General features: G+C 34.0%; 1 pseudogene; it reads left to right on the top strand.

The window, feature by feature from the left end:
* Positions 1-896: 896 nt before the first annotated feature.
* LOC137032485 (microfibril-associated glycoprotein 4-like) lies at positions 897-17020 on the top strand (annotated as a pseudogene).
* Positions 17021-17729: the final 709 nt, after the last annotated feature.

Below are 17729 nucleotides of genomic sequence, written 5' to 3'. Positions count from 1 at the left end.
CCGATGCTTGTAGTCAATGGGCGGGGACGGCAGAGCATACGCGCTGCTGCGCACGCATCTCTTTGTGTTGAATAGCTGTACTCTAACTTCATTGTATCCATCCCGCATGTCGCACCACTTGAACATTTTGTTTATGTTTAAGAAATGGGGGGACTGCATAGTCAGATCACACCACTTGAACAAAAATTGCATCTCGTACATATCATGATGTTCATCATGTAGGATAACCCCACCACGGTCTCTGAGCTTTGTCTTGTTTTTGCAACAGAATATGTAGACACACTCATCCCGCTTCTTATTAGTGTGATCGCCGACCACGCGATAGCGAACATCCGGAGTTATCCCGTCCCACTCAGCGATGTACAAAGGTTCATCTCCACAGTCATTCAGATCTTTCCAGATGCGGGTGTAAAATAAAGTCCAGTCTTTAACAGGAAACATCAGACAGGGGTCTTCTTCAGATATAAATCCCGGTACTGTCGGTGTTGTAGAGCGTAATGACTCGGGACTCCTTATTGAATATGTAACCAAATACACGGTTACTATTCATTACAAATTCTCCTCTCACACAGTTCTTACTGTCGTGGAGAAACTTTGTTAAATAGACATATCCACGTGGTTTTCGTGGTGCCAAAGTCAGGCTTTCTACCATCTCTTCTTCACCCCGCGCTGTCTCAGGAGTTTTAGGGGAGTTTAAACTATCCATGTTTCAACTGATAAATTGTAAACAATGTCACACGTGAGGCTGTCGCCGATGCGTGAACGTAAAGGGGTTAAACAGTCTCTGCTTTTCTTATCTTGACCTAAAAGACATATACATTTACTCTTTCCATCCAGTTACATTATATACTGAAAATGAAAATACTGTATCTCTGGGGAAATTTGCATGAGCATTCATGGAAAAATGGATGTGAGTATATAAAATTCCTGGAGAACTATGTGTGCAATGTTTTGGACTCTGGGTAATGGCATGTGAGTTGATCATCAAAGAAGACAAACATCATAATCCGCGATTAAATCTTTTGTTAAAGTGGAGTTTGTTTGATGAGTTTATGTTTGTCAAAGAGGTACTGTAAGAGGAAAATGGCATTTTCGTTTCTTCCTACCCTTACGAAAAAGAAGTATATTTGAGATAATTACATTAAGCATACTTATAATGTTCAAGTATATTTTTAATTATAATTTATGGAGTAAGTATTCTAATATCTATGTGTACTAGTAGTAAACTTGTAAGTGTACTATTTCAATACTGCTTGGGACTAAATTGGCCCACTTTTTAGTTAGTAAACATTTTTAGTAAGCAAACATTTTAAGTTTTTATAAGTAAACATTTATGTGTATTTTAGCCTAAGTGTAACATTAGTAAACTTTAAGTGTATAACTAGTTCACAACTATGTTTCTCATGTGTACTGGATCTGTAGTGAACTTATAAGTATAATAGTAGTTTACTGTTGTAAAACTTGTAATACATTTTTTAGTTTATGAAAGTAAATTCTGAAGTATCTCTCAGTAAACTACTAGTTTAGTTGTTTTATACCGCAAGTATACTTGAAAGTTTTCTATAAGTTAACATAAAATCACATTTATTGTTTACTATTTATTATATATTATTTTTGCACTTTAACTCCCTGAGGTCTGAAAACGCATCGGCGCATTTTGTAGGATTTTTTTCACATTGCAGCAAAACAGACTTAAATTACTCCATCATTTCTTGTCATAGAGACATAAGTAATATATCAATTGAAACTATAGAATGTCTTCTTTTATTTGTGTACACTCAGAGTAAAAACACAATGTTGTGCTTTTTGTAAAATAAAGAAAACTAACATGATGCGTGATCTCTCGTCTCCCTCTGAACGAAGTCCAATCTGATAGTTCTCAGAAAATGAACTGTAACTTTGAATACTAATGACAAAAAAAAGACACCTACGTCTAAAGAAACGTTGAAATGTCAGGTTTTAAATCGTGCAAGTCAAATCGAAAACAAACATTTATGTGTTTATGTAATCTGTATGAAAAGAGAGCCATGTCAGAAGTCTGTGATTCAGCTCATTACCCGCTAATGTGGCCACGCCTACGGAGCCAGCGCTATTCAGAGGCAAATTCAGAGGCAATACATGCATTCATCGTCTCAATCATGTATTTATTGTCCTGAAAAGTGTTTATTTGGATGGTAAAGCAATGGTTAGCGATCTCTAGAAGACATGCAGTTAGTTCCTAGTTCCTTTTCTTCTTTATATGAATTTGTGGCCTAAAGGTGTACAGAGCGCCCTCCGGCTGCAAGTATGAATTAAAAACACCATTCCTGAAATGTCCTCTTCTTCTTTATAATAATTTGTGGACTAAACGTGCACAGAGAGCGCCCTGTGGCTCCAAGTATGAATTAAAAACACACCATCCAGCACTCATAGTGATGACAATAAATATTACTTCTAAGCATAGAAATTTGACATAAATATATAAGAATCCATCAATATTTCTCCAAATGTGCATGCTTTTAAGCTAAAAGCCTATATGAAATGCCATAGAGGTAACATAATTGTTCAGACACTTTGCATCACAGAAATACATTATATTTTAAAGAATATAATAGAATACCATTATTTTAAATTGTAATAATATTTCACAGTATTGCTGTTTATGATGAGCTGAGACATCATTACAGAGGGTTTTTTTTTCACAGCCTACCTGGCTGAAAGTCCTCATTAATATGCAAGTCATTTCAGGTCATTATTATGTGATTCTTTTGTCTTCTCAGGTGTAAGTGGCCCATTATTTATGCAGATTCACGCCTACTGTTTCTTGACAAAAAGTGTCTTACAAAATTTAAATCTCTCTATTGTTTTATATGAAAGAGTAGTCAGCTAAATTCTTACATAATTCTTATGCAAAAAGTCTACAACCTCCAATACCCAGAAGTCTTGTGAACACAGATTTAATATACTTTTTTTAGCCTTATTTCAGTGACTTAAGTTTTTTGTTTTTTTCAATAACCACGCATAAACATTATTCCTTCAAAAACACAAACATGTACATACATGTTCCTTACATATTATTGTAGCCTAGTTTGTGCTGAATACAGTGTAATGACACCTTTTCCATTAATATGTTTATGAACAACTGAAAAAAAGCACAAATGTCAGGGCATGTCAAAACTTCTCCAAGCCCCAAATCAGCCTCAGACTCCAGAGGGTTAAGTATACTACTGTGTTCCTATTACATTTTTATACTTTAAATATATGTTTAACTGTACTTTAACTCTTTCCATTTAAAAAAAAAAAAAAAAACATTTTAGCCTCATGCATCCTTTTTTATCAACACTTGAAACTGGGTAAGTTTCATAAAAAAAAAGCAACATTTTAAACAATGAGCTGAGAAAATCCATTTTTTGTCAAAGACTATGTCCGGATGGGATTCAGAACGATGATCAAAACACAGATGGAGTAGATTGAGTTCATCAACACCCCCAAAGCTTCACAGTTGTTACCTGTTCATGGGTCTACATTTTATTCAGTAACGTTGGGCAACATTGATTTATATGCTGTTCAATGCTTGATGCTCATGTTGTTTTACATTTGCGTGAGCAATCTTCTATCACTGTTTCTGCTGCTTTACCTGTGTTTTGATCTGGAGCACCCCTACAGTCTAATCCACGGTAGTGAAAAAATGGCAAGAGTAAAGTAGATTTGAAGTAAATATATAGTCAGGATTATTATTAACATATCTGTTGTCTTTAAAAATCAGTATTTTCAAACAATTTAAGTTTATAAGACAGCATGTAAAACTATGTGAAAAAGTAGGCTATTTAATAGGCTACTACAAGCCAAGTATACTTAGAATATTTAATTATACGTTGAAGTATATCTTGATCAAAAGATTTACAACAAATATAGGCCAAATATACTTAGACATTTCTGTCAGTATAAGTCAAGTACTTGAGTGCAATTTTAAGTAGGGCCTATATTTCTGAGAAGCACATAAAATATATTCCTGAGAAGTACATAAAAAGTAGACCGAAAGTACATTTACATTACATTTACATTTAGTCATTTAGCAGACGCTTTTATCCAAAGCGACTTACAAATGAGAGTAGTAGAATCAATTAAATCAACATGAGAACAACAGTATGTAAGTGCTGAGTGAAGTCACAGTTATGTCAGTAAAGTGCTCATAGCGAAATTTTTTTTTTTTTTTTTTTTTTTTTTTAAATAAATAAATACACAGATAGGAGAAGAATATTAGTCAAGGTAAGTGCTACTACTACTGGGTCAAGTGCTGACGAAAAAGATACGTCTTTAGCATTTTTTTGAAAATGGCTAGAGACTCAGCTGCTCGGATAGAGCGTGGTAGGTCATTCCACCAGCCAGGAACAGTCCCGGAGAAGGTCCGTGAGAGTGATTTTGTGCCCCTATGTGATGGCACCACAAGGCGCCGTTCACTTGCAGAACGCAGGTTTCTGGAGGGCGCGTAAGTCTGAAGTAGTGAGTTAAGGTATAGCGGTGCAGAGCCAGCTGTCGTTCTGTAAGCAAACATCAGAGCCTTGAATTGGATGCGAGCAGCTACTGGCAGCCAGTGCTGCCAGTAATATAGCAAAGTATAATTTCTTATTTTTAGTTTAACCTGTTAACTGTCACCCCCACTTTTTTTTTTTAGACAAGAAAATGCACTATCCAAACTTAAATGGTTGTAATTCAAGAACACTTTGGAGTATAGACATAAGGCTGGTCTTGTTTTAAAGAAGACATTTGGCAGATTATTGTAGAAGTGAAATTCCTTATATAAGTGAAACAGAAAATGTAAAAAGTAAAAATATAATATTTTATATTTTATATAAAATATATATTTTACAAAACAATTTTTCCTCTAAAACTGCAAGGAAATCAAAGCCAAAAATCTGAACAAGTTGTGTTCCAAATTTCAGGTTGATATCTCAAAAAATGAGCTTTCAGTAAGATTTTGTTTGGGCGCAGTACCACACTTTTTCACTAGATGACAACCAAGCTCCATTGGTGACCATATAAAGGCGCCTCCATTTCTATATATGGTTTGAGTGATCTGAACCATATATTTACATTATTTTCATACAATTTATGAAGTAGACATCCTATATAGAAGTAGTATGGGAAGTTTTGGCAGAATTTGATATGAATTCAGCCTCTAATAAACATAAAAATAACATGTATGTGGGTTATAGATTACCGCCACAATCATACATGTATTTTTTTTTTCTATTAAAAACATTTTCAGACCTTTTTTTCTCAAAAAATTGAATGGATGTTATCTTTTGAACTCTTGGCATGAAAACAAACATGTTTCAACCAATCTTTAATGATTTTTCATGTTCATCACTATTTCAAATTAAAGGTCTGAACATGCCTTATGAGTATGAAAATATGCTTGTTGCAAATTGATAAATTACTGCTCCTCTGTAATTTATTTTGAAAATCAATCACCAAATATGTAAACTACAGATTCTAAGCTTTCAAATGATATATAGTTTGTCAAGATTAGTTTAGGTTTAGTATAGAATATAAGAAGTATACTAATAGCACACTTTAATAGAATTCTTTTTCTTAAGGGTAGTCCTTTAGAACTTATCACTTTATTGTTTCCATGGTGACACGTCATTGCTTGTCACATCACACACCGCAACGCTGTATGACGGATGATCTGCTTTTCATTTTTCCTTTTTTATTCAAAATATTCACAGATTTGTTAGTTATTACATGAAATATCTGATATTCCGATTGTCAAATATGAGCAAGTGGATATGTTTTGCTGTTTAAACACCTTTATAATGATCGCGTTAGTTGAGCTATATGCGTTATGGGTGCCGCCATGTTAGTTTGTGTCGCAGGTTCTGTTGGATTTACAACATGTGAATTCATCCACTTCTCCCGAAATACATGAACGTAAGTAAACTGGTGAACTGGGGAAGAATAGAGTAAACTTTAATGTTAGTTACACAATGTGTATCTGATATGAATAAAATGTGTCATCTAATTATAATGGAAAGGATTATTATTGCCACTTTATAGACATCAGTGTGTATTTTACAAGCTGTAAATGTGTTGTTTTGCTAGTACTAATGTGTATTTAAATGTATGAAACCTAAATCACGCAATGCACTGAACGTCCGTGTCAAAGGGTTAAAATGGAATTAGCAAAATTACTTACAATATAACAAAATTTGCTTTCTATACAAAATTTTCATTTCTATACAGCAAAGCAAACAGTTTCAGATATATATTCTGAGATTCTTCTGTTTCTGAGAAAGACTACATTATATAAACCCATTTATATTAATTTACATGGCAAAAGTGACTCCCTTTGGCGGATTTTTGTTTACAATTATTGTACAATTGTCTCAGGTCAAATGAGTGCATCAAATTTTGTGAAAATATATCATTTTGGTTAAGACTTATACCTATTTATACTATTGTGCATTTTTTTTTTTTTTTTTGGGGCACAGAGAATGAAAATTTAAAATTTTTCCTAATTTGTTAAAGAAATCAGGAAACACATGTCATTATTTCAATGATTTTGTTTCAGTCGGATGAACAGCCTAGAAGGAATTTGCAAAAATAAGTTAAATCGATAAATCAAAATGGCGGACAGCCCATAGGACAAAACATGTCAAGTTTGGTATCATTGTACTTGACATGTCCGGAAATGTAAGAAGACAAGTTTCAGTCAATAAAAGGTCAATCAGAACAAAAATTATAAGCATAGATTTACATGTTTTATCCTCACTAGGCAGTGTCGGCCCCAAACTTCTCAGGCACCTGCAGGGCACTGTGGCGATAACACATACAAACTTTTACAATGTGTTGATATCAGCCACACCCTATTCATGAAAAACAACTGTAAAAGAGATAAATTGGAGGAAATATATGTTTGATAACTTGTTTATGTGTAAACAGCAAGAAAGAGTAATGAGTGATAACTATATATAGATATATGAGGGGAATTCCCAAGAAGATGACATCAAGAGGTTAGATAGTCTATAAAAGACTGGAATGAGAAGAGAACAGGAGGGGGCTGCTTCACACCTGAGGCTGCGTCTCCGACACCAGAACCAACCCTGATGATGCCTCCATCGCTGATATTGTCTTGACTGAAGAACTTTTTAATACTTATACTTTATTTACTACTTGTATAGAATGTTAGTAGAATATATGTAATGCTAGTAATACTAATGTAATAAATTAACTTTATAGCTAAACTCGGCCTCATGTGGCATTAATTTAAGTTGTTGAGTCTGAACAGACCACGGAGAAGTCTTCTGTCTGATTGTAAGTATTTTAAAGTGATAATAATTTAGGTCAAATTTGACTTTCTTACCTAACCTGAGGATAATCAAAATAAGGTAAAGGTGCTTAGAGATGCATCACAAAGCAAATGGTATGTCAAAGCATTCATAAAATACATCTTTTTTTTTTTTTTTTAGATAGACTCCAAATTTGCTATGGTCAATGTTCAGACTCTCCTCTAGCTATCTGCCAATTTTTAAACGTTTTAACAAACACTTCTATGAGCTGCCATAGACTTCCATTCAAGAATAATAATAAGAAGAATCACTGTAAGCACAGCAAGCATGTCCAACAAAACTGGGAACATTCTTGAAATCTAAAGTACATTATGAGAGAGACCACATTTACACTCAAAATTATAATTAATCATTAAGGAAATTAATCTAAACTACACACAAACTACAAATTGTATCTCTAAACTAAATCACCCGGATCCAGTCAGATTTACTGAATATATAAAATACAGTTGTGTCAGTCACTGCATGTTTAACTTACATCAAGGATGCAGAAGACTTTATTTGCATCCAAAATGTGTTTATTATGTAAATTTCTTCTGTGACACAGAGGAGGTATATAAAGATATATAAAGAGTGTCTGTCAAACTGGACACAACACAAACAGTGAGTTACTGTAATATTCTTCATTTACCTCACAGAAAATTCTGACATTTATACAACTTTCAGAAAACAGACATAATATTAAAATGTTTGTATTATTACAAATCTCTGATGTGATCTACTGAGGAGAGACTGAGAAGATGGCAGTAAGTTCATCAATAAGTCTACATTCATATAGAGGGTTTCACTGTGATGTTCAGGGATCCCTACTAAAAGTGTGCGTACGCGCAAAAGCTAGATTCTGCGTACGCACAAAAAAAATCAGATTTATAAAACCATGCCTACGCCAGAACCTGTGCACAAATCCCTTTATAAATCCCAGTCAGCAGAAGATTGTGCGTACGTGCATCTCCACCCTGTCTCCTCCCCGAAAACACCATATATGGAGCTTACGACCCCTAGTTTTACTATGCATAACCTCATCTGCATCCTCATCTATCATTTACATGCATATTCCCATCCACGTGACACCATGGTTAACACTGTCAAAGGTACAAGACATTGGAAAATATTAGATATGGACTATAAATGCCATTTGTGCCACACATTATATTGATAAAGATCATCCAATATCATCTTTATGTTTTAGAATAAATATATCAAAATATCCATAAAAACAAAATTGTATAAAATACTTCAGATAAAGGTTTTAGAATAGAGTTGATTCATTCATTTCCACTGGCCAGATAGTATTTTAATAGTTTTAAACAATTCAAATCAAATTTATGCAGTTTTGCTGATAAGGTGAACATATCTTTTAGGAAGTTTATAGGCTATTTTTAGTGGAAACAGATCAGACTACTTATTTATTGCAGTGTAAATACAATTGTCTGAGTCGGCGCGTCACTGACAAAGTATTTTAAAAAGAAAACATGCAAATCTTACCGTTTTCCTCAAATTATATCCTTCAAATACAGTGGTAACTGTTTGAAGATCCTTCACACGACATCAACACCTCCTGCAGCTGCGGTTGTACAGTAAGATATTATTGGACCTATTCAAACTGGATAACAGACCGTTCGACCACCGAATCCAGCAGTGTCTTCCATAATATCGAAGTTAAGTGTGCATCACTGATCGTCATTCTCGAAAAAAATATTTTGTCATAACATCTGCAGTTTAGATTAAAGAAGAATTATTGCGCTCATAGCACTTTCATTAAAGCAGCGTGTCACTGGAAAAGTGATCGGAAGTAGCACATCTACTATCTCAATTCATATCACTTTGTCTCCAGAATGTGCGTACGCACGGCTCAAAGTTTGCTTAAAGGTGCGCACATTCTCCTGTCAAGTTTGTTTTTATAGATCACAACCTTTGCGTGGGAACTGGCGTACACACGTTCCCAGCCCCGTTTATGCACGCTTTATAAATGAGACCCTTGACCTTTATTAAGCAGGACAAACAGTCAGTGGGATTTACTCCATCTATCCAGCAGGTGACATTCCTGTCAAATCCTGAATGTGACTTTTTATATAAACAAACATGGATAACATTTAATAAATGCTTTTAACCTTTAAACTGATAAATACTACAACCCATCACAGGTGATTCAGAGACGAATGGATGGCAGTATTAATTTCTATCAGCCGTGGAAAGAGTACAAGAGAGGATTTGGGACCACCGAGGGCGAATACTGGCTGGGTAACAATTCACTAGCAATTTTGGGTTGAGTCAGAAATTAAAACACATTTTTTGCTATTTTCCATATTATTAGGGCACAAAAATATTTTTTTTTATTTTTTTTTCCCAAAATATGACTTTTAATTTTGATTTTAATGTTTGTATCCCACAGGATAGGTTGCCAGTTTGGGGGTACAAATTCATTGAACACTAAATTCTAGTTTGGCAGTGCCTTTTACAACATTTACAAACTATTTTAAAACATTTTATTATCTTACAACATACAATAAACATCCTTTCCAACACATTCTGATAGAAAAATATAAGTGATAAACAATATTTATGAATTCATTTATAATGCAAAATTATATAAGTTCATTCTGCACAGTTAAATTAAATACTGGCCCTAAAAAGGGCAAGACCATAAAGAGAAATCAGAAAATTAATTTATTGTTCTTTTTCATCTAATTAGGACAAAAATAAAACAATTTCATGGAAAAAAACAAAAAAAAAAAAAAAAAATTTTACTTTTATTTTTATTGCATGTCTACATGTTGCCTCTTTGAGTGTATAAAGTATCTGAAAAAAGAATGCTTGTTTGGCAATGCAAATTGGCAAGCTACATTTTTAAAACATTTATTCTCTCATAACTTAAACTAAACATTCCTTGTAAAATTATGTTGAACAATAAGTATAATGCCTATTTATATATTACTGTATCATATTTAATATGCACATTTCTAGGGCCTATAAAGTATCAATATGACCAAAACGTTGCTGAAAAAATCTGTTTTACACAATCTGCTGCAATCTTTTTTTTTTGCTCATAAATCTTTAATGATTTTTATAAAGTAAATGTAAGAAAAACATTTACTGGACTGAAGAAACTCAATTATTCATATTCATACACCATTTTTTAATGTAAAAAAAAATGTAACTTTACAATAAGGTCCATTAGTTAACATGCACTGTTAGACCTTGCTGGGCTTTTTTTTTTTTTTTTTTTTTTGCCAGTAATTTACTATTGATTGTACAGTTATTTACTGTAATCTACAGTATGCTACTGTAAAGATACCATCCACTAAATTAAAACTTGTGTTACCTCATTTCATTTGCAGAAACCAACTGCCTCAAACTGTCAGACTGCCATTTAAACTTACAAACTAATTTTATTATATGCTAATAACATGCATATTATTACTATGAACTTATTTCTTTAGAGTTCAATAAAAAGATTTTCAATGCATCATCAACTACACAGTCACCATCTGTTAAATAAAACAACATGCAGCATATTACCAATGTCTCTCAATCTTCTCCTTGATTTAAGCACAGGCTCTACTCTTCAGCACAATGGTGACCCACTCAATTTTTCAACTCAATTTTACAGTAAACTACTGGCAACAGTGTTGCCAGTATATAACGTTTTTTTTTTTTTTTTTTTTTTTTTTTTTTTAACTTACAGTTTGTTACTGTTAAAATAAATTTTTGTGGGTGTGTCTTTTTTTTTATCTTACACCTTTAACCCTTTCAACCCCATAGGAACATCCTCTAGTGTCCACACTACAGAGTAAGAGTAACATTGATGCTGTGTTGCAGTGAGATAATCAAGTTAATATTTAAGTGATGATTGAGCCTTAATGATGAACACCTGCTGTTAACAAGCAGAACCACTGAAAAGAGGAAAAAGAATGGAAAAAATACAAGCAGAAACTACAACTACGAGCAGAACTACAACTTTCTTTCAGCCATTACACATTATTACTTATCACTGACCAGTTTAACTTTATTTCTACAGAAGATCTTATTGAGAATTAACAGAAGTTTAGATGTTGATGTTTTGTAGAAAATGTTTGGTTTGGTGTTACCACTGAGGAGATCAGCGTTTGCTTTAGTTGAGCTCTTTACCCATGACTTTTTATGCATCAGTTTTTGTTTTTTTCTCTGGTTGCTTAAACTGTTTTAACCTAACCATAACAACGTCTCTTGATTCACTGAATTCATTCTGTGTTTTATCCGTTATTACATTAACAGACTAACATTTTTCATTATTACCACTGTGAAACTACAGCAAGAGTTCCAACAACAATCAGCTAAAAATAGTTTATTTTTAACCCTCTGGAGTCTGAGGCTGATTTGGGGCCTGGAGAGGTTTTGACATGCCCTGACATTTGTGGGGTTTTTTCAGTTGTTTATAAACATATTAATGACAGAAGTGTCATTACACTGTATTCAGCATTAACTAGGCTACCATAATATGTCAGGAACATGTATGTACATGTTTGTATTTTTGAAGGAATGACGTTTAGGCATGGTTATTGAAAAAAACAAAAAACGTATGTCACTGAAATAAGGCCAAAAAAATATATTAAATATGTGTTCACGAGACTTCTGGGTATTGGATATTGTAGACTAGAGTTTTTGCTTCAAAATGATGTAAAATTATCCTGCCTACTCGTTCATATAAAATAATATGTTGATTTAGTTTTTGTAAGACACTTTTTTTCAAGAAACAGTATGCGTGGAGGCATGAATCATCATGAATAAGCCTGTAATTCACACCTGATAAGACAAAAGAATCGCATAAATACCTGTAATGACCTGCATAATAATGAGCTCTTTCAGTCAGTTAGGCTGTGAAAAAAAACCCTCTGTGATCATGTCTCAAGCTCATCATGATGTATATCAAACATACAGAAAAAAAAAGCAATGCTGTGAAATATTATTACAATTTAAAATAATGGTATTCTATTATATACTTTAAAATATAATGTATTTCTGTGATGCAAAGTGTCTGAACAGTCTGAACAGTTATATTACCTCTGTGGCATTTCATATAGGCTTTTAGCTTAAAAGCATGCACATTTGGAGAATTGGATATTGATGGATTCTCATAAGTTTATGTCAATGTTTTATACAGAGGAGTATTATTTATTCAATATTTTTTGTCATCACTATGAGCGCTGGATACTGTGTTTTCAATTCATACTTGCAGCCGGAGGGCGCTCTGTGCACATTTAGTCCACAAATGCCTCCTAAAGAAGAACAGGCCATGTGACAATCCAGGAACTAACAGAGGCTTCCAGAGACCGCTAACTATGGCTATGCAAAATACTTTTGAAGAAAATAAATACTCGATGGAGAGGATGTATACAAGTATTGCCTCAGAATTTGCGTCTGAATAGCGCTGGCTCCGTGGGCGTGGCCGCATTAGTGGATAATGAGCTGAATCAAGGGCGTCTGACATGGTTCTCTTTTCATACAGATTACATAAACAGGGAATATTTGTTTTCGATTTGACTTACACGATTTAAGACCTGACATTTCATTTTTTTAGACATAAGTCTCATTTTTGTGTCATTAGTATTCACTAAGTTACAGTTCATTTTCTGAGAACTATTAGATTGGACTTCGTTCAGAGGGAGACGAGAGATCACGCATCATGTTAGTTTTCTTTATTTTACAAAAAGCACAACATTTTGTTTTTACTCTGAGTGTACACAAATAAAAAGATATTCCACAGATTAAAATGGTGTATAACTCTTAATTGTATGTGCAACATTGACAGATTTTTTTTTTTTTTTTTTTGAGTCTCTTTCACACTGGTAAGAAAAAAAACGAGGTGGTATCGCCGGCAATACCCCAGACTTCAGAGTGTTAAACACCACACACACACACAAAAAAAAAAAAAAAAAAACAGCTGCAGCATTATTTAGACACACACAGATATCAAAAATCAGCACATCAATCTCAACAATGATGGCAATAAAGCTGCATAATTTATTTATGCTGCAGTGCATGCTGGGAGTTTTGTACTATGCTGGCACCCAGCATGCACTGCAACATTAAACTTTTGAATGTCACCATTGTTGAGATTCATATTCTGATTGTTGATGTCTCTGCTGTCCAAGTTATGCAGGGAATCAAAATATTTTATGCATTATAAGACTTATATATTCTCCTAAATAAATGATTACTGAAGTGTTGCTGGTTCTTATGCTGTTGAATCACAGATATACTATAATCAGTAAAGATAAAATACCCACTAAACACTGAAAAAGATCAGTGAATTAAACAAGTCCAAGATGATTACAGGATCATCACAACAGCCAAAACACCTGATCAACTTTATGTTTGACTTTTTCTAGCCATATCATATGTGTTTCATAAACACTCAGTTACAGCAGGCAGAGAAAACTAATGTTAAAGAGTCAAGAGCCCAACTAAAGCAAACACTGGTCACCACGATGGTGACTGCAAACTTCAATAATTTTTTTTATTTTCAATAAAACCTCAACATCCATATCTGTTAATTCTCTACAAGAACTTCTGTACATGTATGAAATAAATAAATGTCAGACTGGTTTGTAAACTGGTTTCACACTCAGTCTGGCTGAAGTCAGTTGTAGTTCTTGTGTTTCTGCTCGTCTTGTCTCTTTTTTTTTTCTGGTCTTGTTTCTCTGTCCTTCAGTGATTCTGCTTATCAGGTGTTCATCAGTGTCTGAATTCACTCATTCACTCTGTCAAGTGGACTATATTAGTGAACTAATGTAGGGAATAGTGAATGAGGGTATAGGGTGCGATTTAGAGCACAGCCTCTGAGTGTCGACTTTGAGCGATGTTAACTCACAATATATTCATGTTGGCCATTTCTCGAAAAAGCCAGAATGCATTGTTTTCTACAATATATTACTGTTTTAATGGAAAATGGTTTGTTACTGTCAGAATGTGGCCGTTTTTCTACAGCAAGGTCTAACAGTGTGAACTAATAATGAACTGCATTTCTACAGCATTTATTTATCTTTGTTAATGAAAATCTAACCATCACAGGAAACTGTGCACACCTTTATTTTCTCACAAAAACATAATTTAGTATTTTTATTAATTAATTTACATTGTGGGGACCGGTGGCTGGTCGATGTTGGTCCCCACAATGTAATATAAACAAAAGCACACACACACACACACACACACACACACACACACACACACACACACACACACACACACACACTCTCACACACATACTCACACACAAATCCTCCTTCTCTCTCAATTCACTGAAAGTTTTCCAGGGTATAATGTAACTTGTGTATCTATTGCTTTTTCCTTTCATGTTTGGTATCATTTTAAATGTGATTGGTAAAATGGTTTCAATTTCACAGCAGTCACTGGTATTATGAAGAAGATTGAAAACTAAGGAGAATTCTGTCCTCTTTTTGGGTGCTGTTGTGAAAACCCACTCCTCCCCCCCCCAAAACAGGTTTTGGTGTAGTAAAAATGTACAATTCTTTTGTTCTGATCTGTGTATTTAAGGTAAAGTGCAAAACAGTCATGTGGGATCTTCTGTAGCCAGAAACCCCCATGCAGTTATGGGTGCGTGTCTTAAAAACACTAATTCACCACTGTGTGTGTATATGCATTTGTTGCTCTTAGAGTCATCTTTGAGCAACTGATGTTATGTATTTATGATTTCTGAATTAGCTTCTAATTGGTTATTTATGTAATTGGCATGATACATTTTTACTTGACAAATATTATTCTTGGTTTATTATGCATTATTCTTAATTCATAATTTCTAGTAGATTAAAGCGAAGGTATTACCGCAAATCTGTGTTCAGGATTGATCATACAGAAGGTTTAATAGATGGAGCATATAGGGCACATCAATTAAGTCCATTTCGATTTCTGACTATCACTGCCTTAAATAAGTTTCAGTTTTCATACATATATAAAAACTATGCTTTTTGTTACCAGTAAGCAGAGCGCGACCGACTTAAAGGTATATATTTAGCCTGCATCCAATGTTTAAGGTCAGAACTGATGAGTTTGTGTCCGAGAAGAGCACTCAGTCAGCCGAAGTGACTTTTCTAAAGTGATACCGGGACTGCAGTGACCGAATAATTGAAGATACGAGGTAATCAGAATAATCAAAGATCTAAATTAATGAATAACCAATGATTAATTTCTAAGTGGAAACACAACCTAAGAGTAATAATCATTTGAAATTGGAGTCAGATTAAACAAGTGAAATTAAGTGAACTTCATGTTACTTAATACATTAACTAATGTTGAACTAATTAACCGTATTGCAAAGTGTTACCAAAACTTCATATTTTTTTCATGTTAATGTAAATGTCAAATATGACAGAACAGGCTTTTGGGGAATATTTATTTTTCCGTCTATCAATTATCCTTGAATTGCATACATGAGTTTTTAAACCCAGATGTATAAATATGATGCTCAACAAAAAACACATGCATATACTATATACAAGTTTGCACATATGTTTTTTGAGTGTCATATTTCATATACACACACGTCTGGTTCACTATCTTTGTGGGGACTCTCCAAAGACAATGATTTTTATACTGTACAAAGTGTATTATATGTACAAATCAATGATAATTCAGAAATGGACAAATAAATGTTCCCCAAATAAATGTTGTGATATCATACAAAAGCATAAGCTTTTTATTTTTGAAAATTTTGTAAATTTTAGTATTTTGAAATTGACTTTTAAATGTTTGAACTGTGTGTCACCACTGTTCTCTGGCCTCATGGAGAGGCGTCGGGGCTCTTTTAGACCTTCCACCAGTGCCTCAGTTAGTGGGGATTGTGTGCTCCCGAAGTTTAGAACATCTTTTGGACAGTCTAGCTTCTCCTTTAGAGGGGCTACACTATGGAACTCTCTCCCCACAGGATTCAAATTACAGAACAATATTAACATCTTCACCAGAGAGCTCAAAAAGTGGCTTTTTTTTTTTTTTCTGTTATAAAAGTTCCTATGGACAGTTGTTGAAAATTAGCACATGTACTATAACACTTTAAACAATGCATCTGGTTTGTCCAATGTTATTGCTATTTCCATATTAAATAAATAAATAAAAAATAAAAACCTGTTGTGTCATATTTGACAACCAGTGTTTGGTTGAACATGTTCTTCATGTGTGTGTGTGAACAGGGCTGGACAACATGCACCAGCTGACACGTAACAGGAAGTACATGCTGAGAGTGGATCTGGAGGACTTCACTGGAAGGAAAGGTTTTGCTCTGTACTCGTCCTTCTCTGTGAGTCCTGAAACTGACGGGTATAAACTGCATGTTTCAGGATTCACTGATGGAGGAGCAGGTAGGACACTTTCATTCATACTCATGAAAACTCATTCCAGTTGAGTTACTGTCCTCAGTGATGCTCTTCTTCTCTGCAGGCGACTCTTTATCTGCCCATAATGATCAGAAGTTCTCCACCTTTGACAAAGACCAAGACTCCTATGGAAGTAACTGTGCTAAAGAGTTTCTGGGGGCATTTTGGTACAAATTTTGTCTCAATGCAAACCCCAACAGTGTGTATTTATGTGGAGAAGATGACACCCATTTCAGCATTGGTGTTGTTTGGTCAACCTGGAAGAGCAGTTTCACTGTCAGTGTGAAATCCTTCAGCATGAAGATCAAACGTGTATCTTAGGAATATTAGTGTTTCTAGAAGTAGTGTGAGGGTGACTGTGGGAAAGAGAGATTTAGAGAGACATTCACATGTCATGTGACTTAAAAACATCATTGGCTACCTTAAGGCCTGCGCCTTTAATTTCCATAGTGCAATATGTTGTATTTGTTTCTGAATAACAAGGAAATAAATATAAATTAATTGTTGCCATATGCAAACGTCTTACCAGAGGGTTAAATCATTTGAATATCTTCACAAGGCATGGTGTGTAATTATCAACATTAAGCCAAACTTACAACATTTTATATTTATCTATGATCTGGTTAATTACAACTCACATGACTTCCCGCTGCGTGTGAATTTGTGAATATACTGTACATGCTTTTTATTACAGTTTTTTTATTCACTTTGGTGCATAAAGTATATTTTCAAAACTTCAAACTGATCACACTTGTGCTTTCTTTCTAGCTGTACATGTTTTCATTCTACATAATCACTGTTTCAAACACAAGATCATTGTGATGTGTAAAGAGAACATTCGGTTTAATCACCGAAACAACAGTCTTTTTTTAGTTTAGTACTTTTAACAGTCAGTTCATTCAATAGCAAACAATGCGAGATACATGTTTCAAATCACACTTGATGCTGAAATAATTACAGTTAGACAGGCTACAGATGCCACATTAGAAAATACACAAACATTACCTAACTTATAGAATTGGCATAAAAG

The sequence above is a fragment of the Chanodichthys erythropterus genome, chromosome 12 (genome assembly GCF_024489055.1).
Source record: "Chanodichthys erythropterus isolate Z2021 chromosome 12, ASM2448905v1, whole genome shotgun sequence".
In the NCBI taxonomy this organism is placed as follows: domain Eukaryota; kingdom Metazoa; phylum Chordata; class Actinopteri; order Cypriniformes; family Xenocyprididae; genus Chanodichthys; species Chanodichthys erythropterus.
The sequence above is the reverse complement of the archived record's forward strand: the minus strand, read 5'-3'. Positions and strand labels throughout refer to the sequence as shown.